Below are 9,760 nucleotides of genomic sequence, written 5' to 3'. Positions count from 1 at the left end.
TGGCATCAGGACTTCGGAGCTCTGAAATGATGGCTTCGCTAGAAAGATGACTTCGGAGAAAGAGATGTATGCACGAATAAGATATTGTGGGGCTCAAATTGATTCAAGTTGTACGAACATGTCGGAATCATATGGAAACTAAAGATATTAGATTTGAACATAAGGCGTTACAGACAAAACACCACAGTGCAACCTTTAACAGGGTTACAGTACTTTAGAGTAACTATAGTAATACTGCTGCGAACAAAGTATACTACAAAAGACAAGTATACGCAGCACGAGGGTCCCTTAACCAATAGGATCTCGCAAAAGATGAGACTCGAGTTGCCCTAGTTTTAAACATGTTTCAACAACATACCAAATACTGACGATTGGAAGTGAACCTATACTATAGCAGGGTCCTTTGTTGCCTCTTTGTATTCTGAGGTCAAACTCCTTCGGATTCGCCGTCGTTCTTCTTTGCTGGGCAGTCCCTCTTGAAGTGTCCCTGACGCCACATCGACGACATATCCGAGAGGTTTGGACATTGGTGGTTGAAGTAACGTTTTGGATCCGGGTCCTGCAGCAGCTGGTAGTATGTCCATTCTTGTTGCACTTAAAGCAGTGTAACGGACGACAACTACCCAGATGATGAAAGCTACACTCATAGCATTTCGGTAGGTTTCCAGCATATTGCCTAGCTGGTGTAGGGACAATTGGGATACCAGAAGGAATTGTAGTAGGAGGTACAAATTTCATAGTTGTGAAGGTCATTACCCGTGGTTGTTTCTTGTTCGCCCCTCGAAGCGATTTGTCCTTAGTTTTAGCCCAAACTTATGTTTGTTACTATTGGTGTTGGAACTCGGGGTATCATGGCAGTTTGTTGCTCGCTGACGTACCTGATTGTTACCTGGAGTGGAATTGTTGTTAACGATCCCGCTAACATTTGCGTTGTTAGCGTTAAGGTGGGTTAGAATAGCTGACACGGCAGCCGAGACTACAGCTTGAAAGGTAGCTGCATCAATCTGAAGAGTTTGTGTTTGGTTGATGGGTTGATCGTTATTCTTTGGCGACATGATTCTGTTTCACAGAAAGAAAATGAATTTGTGAGAGAGCATGGTTGAAACTAGACGTAGTTCGATCGTTCATGTAAAGGATAGAAGTATGTTCTCATGGGTTCGACCTACATCCCTATGATGCAGTCCTAGCAAAGAGTGGAAGTAAGTTTGTACAATGGTGTGAAGACGTTTGTCGTTCAAGCCGAGGCATCATTGGTTGGTGAATAACATGATCCAACCCTTGAAAGAGGCTTGAAAATGATTCTGGAGTTAAATTACTATAGTCCAAAGACTTTGACTAAAGCAAGGTTCAGATAGACTCCAATGAAAGTATGACGAATGTTTTTGAATAGAGAGTGACATGGAAGTTAGCCGACTATCAATATCATTGATGTTTAAGATGTAATAAGTCTAGGAAAATTTGACCTTGAAGAAGGTCTTACATCATATACGGAGTAGCAAAAGTTTTGGCCGCATAAAGGCCTAACTAAGAGTACCTACAGTACAAGATGGTTTCATAGAAAAAATGTCGCACAGGACCTAGTGAGGAAATCGATCCCACTATAACCGGGAAAGAAAATAAGACATCTACTACTAGCGACGGTCATCCCTTTGGTGAACTCTCAGTTCAACCAGTTGGTGTTCCATATTAAGCAAGTGTCTTTCATACACCCTCTGGCGTAATCGGAGTTCTATGACTTTGGCTCGTTCGATCCCACTAGAGCCGGGAAAGAAAATAAGACATCTACTATTGGCGATGGTCATCCCTCTGGTGAACTCTCAGTTCAGCCAGTTGGTGTTCCATATCAAGCAAGTGTCTTTCGTACACCCTGTGGCGTACTCGGAGTTCTATGACTTCGGCTCGTGATTCAGCCAGTGCTTGAAGCAGGGTTTCATGGTCTCTTTCAGATCTCTCACGAGCACCTTCCAGATGAATGGTGCGAAGGGTATGCATTCTCGTATTAGTGACAAGTTATGTGATTTGATGTAGGGCTGTTCTGTCACACCCCAAAACCAAGAATGACGGAAACGTTGTGGGGCGGAGGACGTCATGTACAATATCACAACACAGTAAATGTAAATAAGTAAACAACATCATCCAGTGCATTAAATATATAATGTTAATACAAGCGTGTTATGTACAGTTTTAGACACCAAAAATATAATGTAAATCAAAATAATATGATGAGTCTTGAATGCACTCCATCTTCTCAAAAGCTGGCATCGGTACCTGTCTACTGATGACCTGAGAATACAAGTTATTTTGAAAGAGTTTATCAGCATTAAGCTGGTGAGTTCATAAGTAATTTAGTGTCGATGTTTGTTAACAAAACGTTTGAACGTGTCTCAAGTATAAGTTTGTAAAATGTATGTAAGTGTTTGTAAAAGTTTGAATCTCTCAAAAAAACCTATATTTTCTATTAATGTAGCCTTCTACCAAGGATTAACTGGTTTGTATGCTCGTTTGTTGTAAAAGTGTGTAATTTCCCAAGTGTAACTATCATTTAACAAATATAGTTTGTACATTAATGTTTAAGTGAAATAATCACTAAAAATATGTAATGGGTAAATCATTGTAGTACTGTAGTTTTGTATTATAGGAACTACTGCTGTACTAACTACCTTAAACCGGATTTATATTAAGGTATATTGTGATAAATCGCACCATACTATCGACTGGTAACAATGACATACGAATGGTCGTAATAACAGAATGACGTTTGGCACCCGCAGACCTGCAGGTCCGGCTGTAGCTAGCAGCAAGGTGTAGGATAGTCAATCCAGTATAGATCTATACGCAAACTCACGCTCTCCCTCCAAGAGAATTCTGGCTATAACTTGGGCCATGACATTTAAGGCATGCTCCGATACAGTGGATCACAATTGTTAACGTATTCTTGTATATGTAGTGCAATGTTTCTCGTTCTAGTATAGTTGTATATGTTCTCCTCCTAGTGTAGTTGTATATGTTCTCTTTCTAGTATAGTTGTATATGTTCTCGTAGTAATGTAATGTATATGTTCTCATAGTAATGTAATGTATAGACTCATGAATGAACTGACTCATTGATCTAGAAGTTGTAGTAGTATGATCTTGTGTTACCCCGATGGTAACTTACTAATGATGTGTATAGTACGCATGAATATGGAAGTACTTTTATGTCTATATATGTATAATTGATATATAACTAATATTGAAACGACCTTCGGACGGTCACCCGAAATCCCACCAGACCACATCCAAATCGAGAAAAAGGAAATAGGGCGAATGGCCTTCCTAAGCCCTTTAAACATTACTTATATTTCTATACATATATGGGCATGCAATTTATAAGAAGTAAAACAAAGTTTAATAAAAGCATTTGATAAGTAAAAGAGTTTGTAAAACATTTTGAACAGTGATAAAATCATTGGTTTTCTAGTTATTAATCACATATGATTAATGTAATCACATGTGTTTGATACAATAACTATAAGCATTTAACTTGTATTCCCCCCATAAAGTATTTAAAACATTTAAAGTATTTCAAAGGTTAATTAAAGGGGTATGAACTCACTTGTGGTGAGTGGTTTGGATTGTAGTGTCGGATACCGTGCTAGGTGGCAAACGGAGACTTGTTCACACGCACGAGCCTAGTTATCATATAATGAGCATATATATAACTAATTAGCCAAATAATAACTTAATGAAATAAGTTGGGACGCTTAGGAACATGTAAACACTTTGTATAAGTGTTATAGGTCCTAATGGTTGCATCTAAGTTGTTATGGCACAAGGCTAAAGGGGTTTAATGTACCAAAGGACCTTGTATAAGAGTTTACTACCCAACAAACCCCACCCAAGGAGTTTACGGTCGTAAACCCTTGAGTTTACGGCCATGAACTCCAATCTTGGTGGTTTTGGGTGTTTTAAGGAATGATTTCTAGAATAGGCGTAGCTTGGTGGTTTAATCCTTTGGGTAGTTTAGGGCGTAGATAATACTCCTTTGAGGAGTTTACGGCCTAAAGACCATATCCCTTAGCGGTTACGGCCGTAAACTCTCATGGAATGGATGTTCTAATTATTTCAAGTCTCTTGCACAAGTAGGATAATTTCTAGGCTTTTGATTTAGGCTAAGGGGTACCCTAGGCACACTTTGGTGCCCTTACTTGGAGTTTACGGCCCAAGAGCATTTCTTGGCCGTAAACTCCCTTTTAGGGATGATTTTGTTGTGTTAAAGTCCCCATTTTAGCTACAAGTAATTGAGGGTTAAAGTCTAAAGCCTTAGGGGGTGATTAGGGCACATTACGCCCTTGAAAATGGTGTTTACGGTCCAAGAAACTCTTGGGTCGTAAACTCCTAGACCTATGTGTTATTGATTGATTTCTAGCCTCAAATGGTCATACATATTATCCTAAACTAGTTTCCTAACAAGGAATTGGGACTAGATAGCCTTAAAGCTTCATTTTGGAGTTTACTCCCCAAGAACGTTCTTGGGCGGTAAACACCCGGATCTCACATATTAGACATGTAATCTATGTTAATAAGCATAAAACAAACATTATAACACAATTAGAGAAGTGTACTCACGATTTGGGATGAAAACCCGAAGATCCGTGAGAGAGAATATGGCTTTTCTCTAGTTGGAAATGTGAATAATGAATGAATTTAGTTCAAAAATCTATTTATAGTCCTGAAATATTTTGGCAGAAAATATTTTTATTTCGGAATTGGATTCTAACATTATGAAGTTTTGAAATGCTCAAGTTTCACAAACCCATGAGCATCCACTCTCCTGATATCTCCTTAAACGTAAACCCTAATGTACACAAACTTATTCGGAAAAGTCTGAAGTTCATTGAAACTGGACTAGCTTCTATTGAATAGTTAATGTTTGTACAAAATGGAAATTTCGGGTTGTCACATCATCTCCCCGTTAGAAGGAATTTCGTCCCGAAATTAGAATTTAAGCAAACAAGAAATTTCAAACAATTAAGCGACAAGATGAGGGTATTTCAGTTTCATCTGATCCTCGCATTCCCAAGTGAATTTCGGTCCTCGCTTGGCGTTCCAGCGAACCTTCACGATAGGGATACGACTTTGCTTCGTCTGCTTGACCTCACGGTCCATGGTCTCTACCGGTTCTTCCACGAAGTTGAGTCTCTCATTGATCTCGATCTCGTCGAGTGGGATTACAAGAGTCTCGTCGGTCAGACACTTTTTCAAGTTAGATACGTGGAATGTAGAATGTACGTTACGAAGTGCGTCGGGTAGGTCGAGTTTGTAAGCTACGGGGCCGACTCTTGCAAGAATCGCGAAAGGCCCTATGTACCTCGGATTAAGCTTCCCACGCTTTCCGAAGCGTATCAAGCCTTTCCAGGGTGAGACTTTGAGAAGGACTCGGTCTCCCACCTGAAATTCCAAAGGTTTTCTTTTTTTATCAGCGTAGCTCTTATGTCGGTCTCTAGAGGCTTTTAATCGTTCACGAATCTAAATGATTTTCTCTGTCGTTTCCCGAATGATCTCCGGACCGGTGAGAGTACTGTCAGAAGCTTGCCCCCTGGCTAATTGGGTATCACCCACCTCAGCCCAGCACTGAGGAGATCTGCACTTTCGGCCGTAGAGAGCTTCAAATGGAGTAGCCTTGATGCTCGTGTGATAACTGTTATTATAGGAAAACTCGACAAGGGGTAAATGAGTATCCCATGCCTTCCCAAAGTCAATCACGCAGGCTCGCAACATATCTTCCAGTGTTTGGATGGTCCTCTCACTCTGTCCGTCGGTCTGTGGATGGTAGGCTGTGCTCATGTCCAGCCTTGTTCCTAGGGAATGCTGTAGTGATTGCCAGAATCTTGAGGTGAACCTACTATCTCTATCGGAGATAATGGACATAGGTACACCATGTAGCCATACGATTTCCCTAATGTATGTTCTCGTAAGTTTCTCCATCTTGTCAGTTTCTTTGATAGGCAGGAAGTGTGCAGACTTGGTTAATCTATCGACGATGACCCATATGGTATCAAGTCCACCCGTTGTCTTGGGCAACTTGGTTATGAAATCCATAGTGATCCGTTCCCACTTCCATTCTGGAATCTCTGGTTGTTGCAGTAAACCAGAGGGCTTCTGGTACTTGACCTTAACCTTTGCGCAAGTAAGGAACTTACTTACGAAGGTAGAAATCTCTGCTTTCATATTAGGCCACCAGTATAGCTTTTTAAGATCCAGATACATCTTATCTGAGCCTGGGTGGACGGAATACCGAGTGTTGTGCGCCTCGGTCATGACCAAGTCTCGGAAACCACCATGTTTCGGTGTCCAGATCCGGTTCATGAAATATAAGGCTCCGTCACCCTTGGCTTCTAAATTTTTGTCCATTCCTCTAAGGGATTCACTCGTCACATTTTCAGGTTTCATGGCTTCATGTTGGGCCGCCTAAATTTGCTTAGACAAGTGTGAATGGATGGTTATTGACAATGAATTGACTTTGTGACCAGAATATTCTTTCCGACTTAGGGCGTTTGCTACTACGTTGGCTTTACCCGGATGATAACGAATATCGCATTCGTAGTCACTGAGTAGCTCGACCCACCGTCGTTGTCTCATGTTGAGCTCCTTCTGATCGAAAATGTGTTGTAAACTCTTGTGGTCGGTAAAGATAGTGCTTTTCGTTCCGTACAAGTAATGTCTCCAGATCTTCAGAGCAAACACCACTGCTCCTAGTTCGAGATCGTGGGTTGTGTAGTTAACTTCGTGTGTCTTCAACTGTCTGGAGGCGTAGGCGATGACCTTACCTCGTTGCATCAGAACACACCCGAGCCCTTGATTTGATGCATCGCAGTAGACTACGAAGTCTTCTATCCCTTCGGGGAGTGATAGTATTGGCGCGGTGCACAAGGCTCGTTTGAGCGTTTGGAACGCTCTCTCTTGTTTCTCTTCCCAGTCAAAGGCCACGCCTTTCTGGGTCAGGGTTGTAAGAGGTTTCGCTATTCAGGAGAAGTTCTGTATGAATCTGCGGTAGTAGCCAGCGAGACCTAGAAATTGGCGAATTTCTGTAGGCGTCTTGGGTGCTGACCAGTTCTCAATGGCTTTAATTTTGGATGGGTCCACGTGGATTCCCTCTTCGCTTACCACGTGTCCTAAGAATTCGACTCTTCGGATCCAAAATTCACATTTCGAGAACTTCGCATAAAGTTTCTCCTTTCGTAATGTCCCTAGAACTTGTCGCAGGTGATCGCCATTGTAACAGCCCGAAATCTCAGGTATTGTTTAATTATGTTTTTGGGGTGAGTTGAGAGGGGACTCGGCGAGTTGGAGCCTAGACTCGCCGAGTAGGATCGCAGACCTGGTCGCGGGTCCGCGACTGGACTCGACGAGTCCAGATATGGACTCGGCGAGTCGACGCTGTTCAGCAGAAACCCTAACCGTTCGGTTTTGGATCGTATATAATGCTCTTATATGCCGTCATTGTCCGTTTTTAGTCGATTGAGAGGAACCCTAAACGGCTGTGGGCATCTAGAGCAAGATTGGAGGATATTAGGGCTTGAAGAGGTTGTAGGGCAAAGAGGAGAAGGGTTTTGGCTAAAGGAACAGCAAAGGATTCGAGTTCTGCGGGTTGGAGACACAGAGAGGGCATATTCCAGGTAATATTTCGGATTCCCTTCTGTTATTTGATGTGTTTATGAAGTTAGGGTTTATGAAACCCATTTAGTGATTAGATGGGTTATTATGTTATTACCCAAACGTTTATACCCCAGTAATGAGATGTTTAGAAGTCCAGAAAGTCCCATGGTTGTATATCTCGGGACCATACGTAATTCAGGAAGCAGTTGCTCGTCTGCATGGCATGGACTCGCCGAGTTGTTCTTCAGACTCGGCGAGTAGCTTGAAGATTTACTGGGACTCGCCGAGTTGTTCTTCAGACTCGGCGAGTGGAGTCGGGGTGGCCCCGCGATTCTTTCAAGGGTAACTCGTTGGGTCGAGGAGGGTACTCGACGAGTAGATAAGGAATCTCAGAAAGTTGGAGGACGTCTAGACTCGCCGAGTCGCCATGGTACTCGCCGAGTCCGGTCGAGCTGACCGTTGACCGTTGACCAGAGTTGACCTAAGTCTGACTTCTTAGGAATAGTCACACTTAGAAGATATGAGTGTTAATGAGATATGTAATGTTATAGGAGGGTTGTAGCTCGTTGGATTGTGCACGAGTAATTTCAGGAGTTGCTAGCTTTCAGCGTTTACGAGGTGAGTCTTCTCACTATACTGTACCCGGAAGGGTTTGACTGTGTGACCGGAAGGTTGGATATGATATGTGATATGTATGCTATATGTGGTAAGTTACTTGTTATGTGTGCTATGTATGTTATGGGCCGGAAGGCGATTATATTATGGGCCGGAAGGCGATATGATGTGTGATGGACCGGAAGGTCGGCGTGGGTAAGGCCGGAAGGTTTACCCAGCAGGGACGGAAGTCCCCTGAGACACATGGACCAGAAGGTCGGGCCTGGAAGGGCGTATATGCGTAAGTTGTATATTGGGGAACTCACTAAGCATTTATGCTTACATTTATTGTGCATGTATTTCAGGTACTAGCGAGGACCGTGGGAAGGCGCCGGTATGATCGATACACACTGAAGATTGTCTTTATGATCTTGGGGTTTTGAATAAATGTAATTGACAGAATACTTAACTACTTATGCCTTGTTTTAAATGGAATTAATTATGTTTTAAAAATGAAAAATTTTTTTGAAAAATTTGAGTTGTTACAATTGGTATCAGAGCCTTGGTTTGAGGGATTCGGGTGCACCTTCGGGGGTAACCCTGATGGAGACATTTGATGAGCGGTACGCCGCGTTGACTGAGGCTGCGACCGCTACAGCTACCGCAGCTGTGGCCACTGCTAGGCCACAGGGAGGTGATTCGTTGCTGTTCCGAGAGTTCAGCAACACGAAGCCACCAGAGTTCGATGGGACGCAGGATCCGATTGCTGCGATGAGGTGGATCGCAGATATAGAGGGGTGCTTCTACACTTGTTCATGCCCGGAGCATCTGAGGGTACGGTTCGCTTTGAACCAGCTCCGTCTGGGAGCGAAGGACTGGTGGAAGTTCGTGACGGCGAACTTCACGTTGGCAGAGACGGCGGCGGTGACATGGGAGGGATTCACTACCATGTTCAGGGATGAGTACGTTCCCCCGGTGGAGCGGGAACGATTGGTTCAGGAGTTCTTAACCCTCAAGCAGGGTACTGATTCGGTGGCGGCAATCACGCGGAAGTTCCATGAGAGGGCGATGTTTTGCCCCGAGCTGGTGGCCACAGAGCAGGCTCGGATGAGCCGGTACTTGGGTGTTCTGAGGAGGGAGATCCGGGAGTTTGTGTCAAACTCCACTTACCATACTTTTGCTGAGCTTCAGGCGAATGCCAGGAAGCGTGAGATCGAGTTGGAGACCCAGGCCCGGGAGGAGGCTGAGATTCAGCGGGTGGACCGGCGACCGGCTCAGTTCCAGCCGGCAGCCAAGCGGACCAAGTCCGCTGATTCGAGGATGGGAGGTTCGAAGAGTCGCACTTGCGGGAAGTGCGGCAAGAGTCATGATGGAGTATGTCGATCTGGTGCTTGCTACAAGTGTGGCAAGGAGGGGCACATTGCTAGGGAGTGTCCCAAGGGATTTACGGTTTGCTTTCATTGCAACCAGACTGGCCATAGGAAGGCCGAGTGCCCTCAGCTTCGTCAGGGATCTGCACCTGTTGCCAG

The sequence above is a fragment of the Lactuca sativa genome, chromosome 9 (genome assembly GCF_002870075.4).
Source record: "Lactuca sativa cultivar Salinas chromosome 9, Lsat_Salinas_v11, whole genome shotgun sequence".
Taxonomy (NCBI): Eukaryota; Viridiplantae; Streptophyta; class Magnoliopsida; order Asterales; family Asteraceae; genus Lactuca; species Lactuca sativa.
This window is presented reverse-complemented; position numbering follows the sequence as displayed.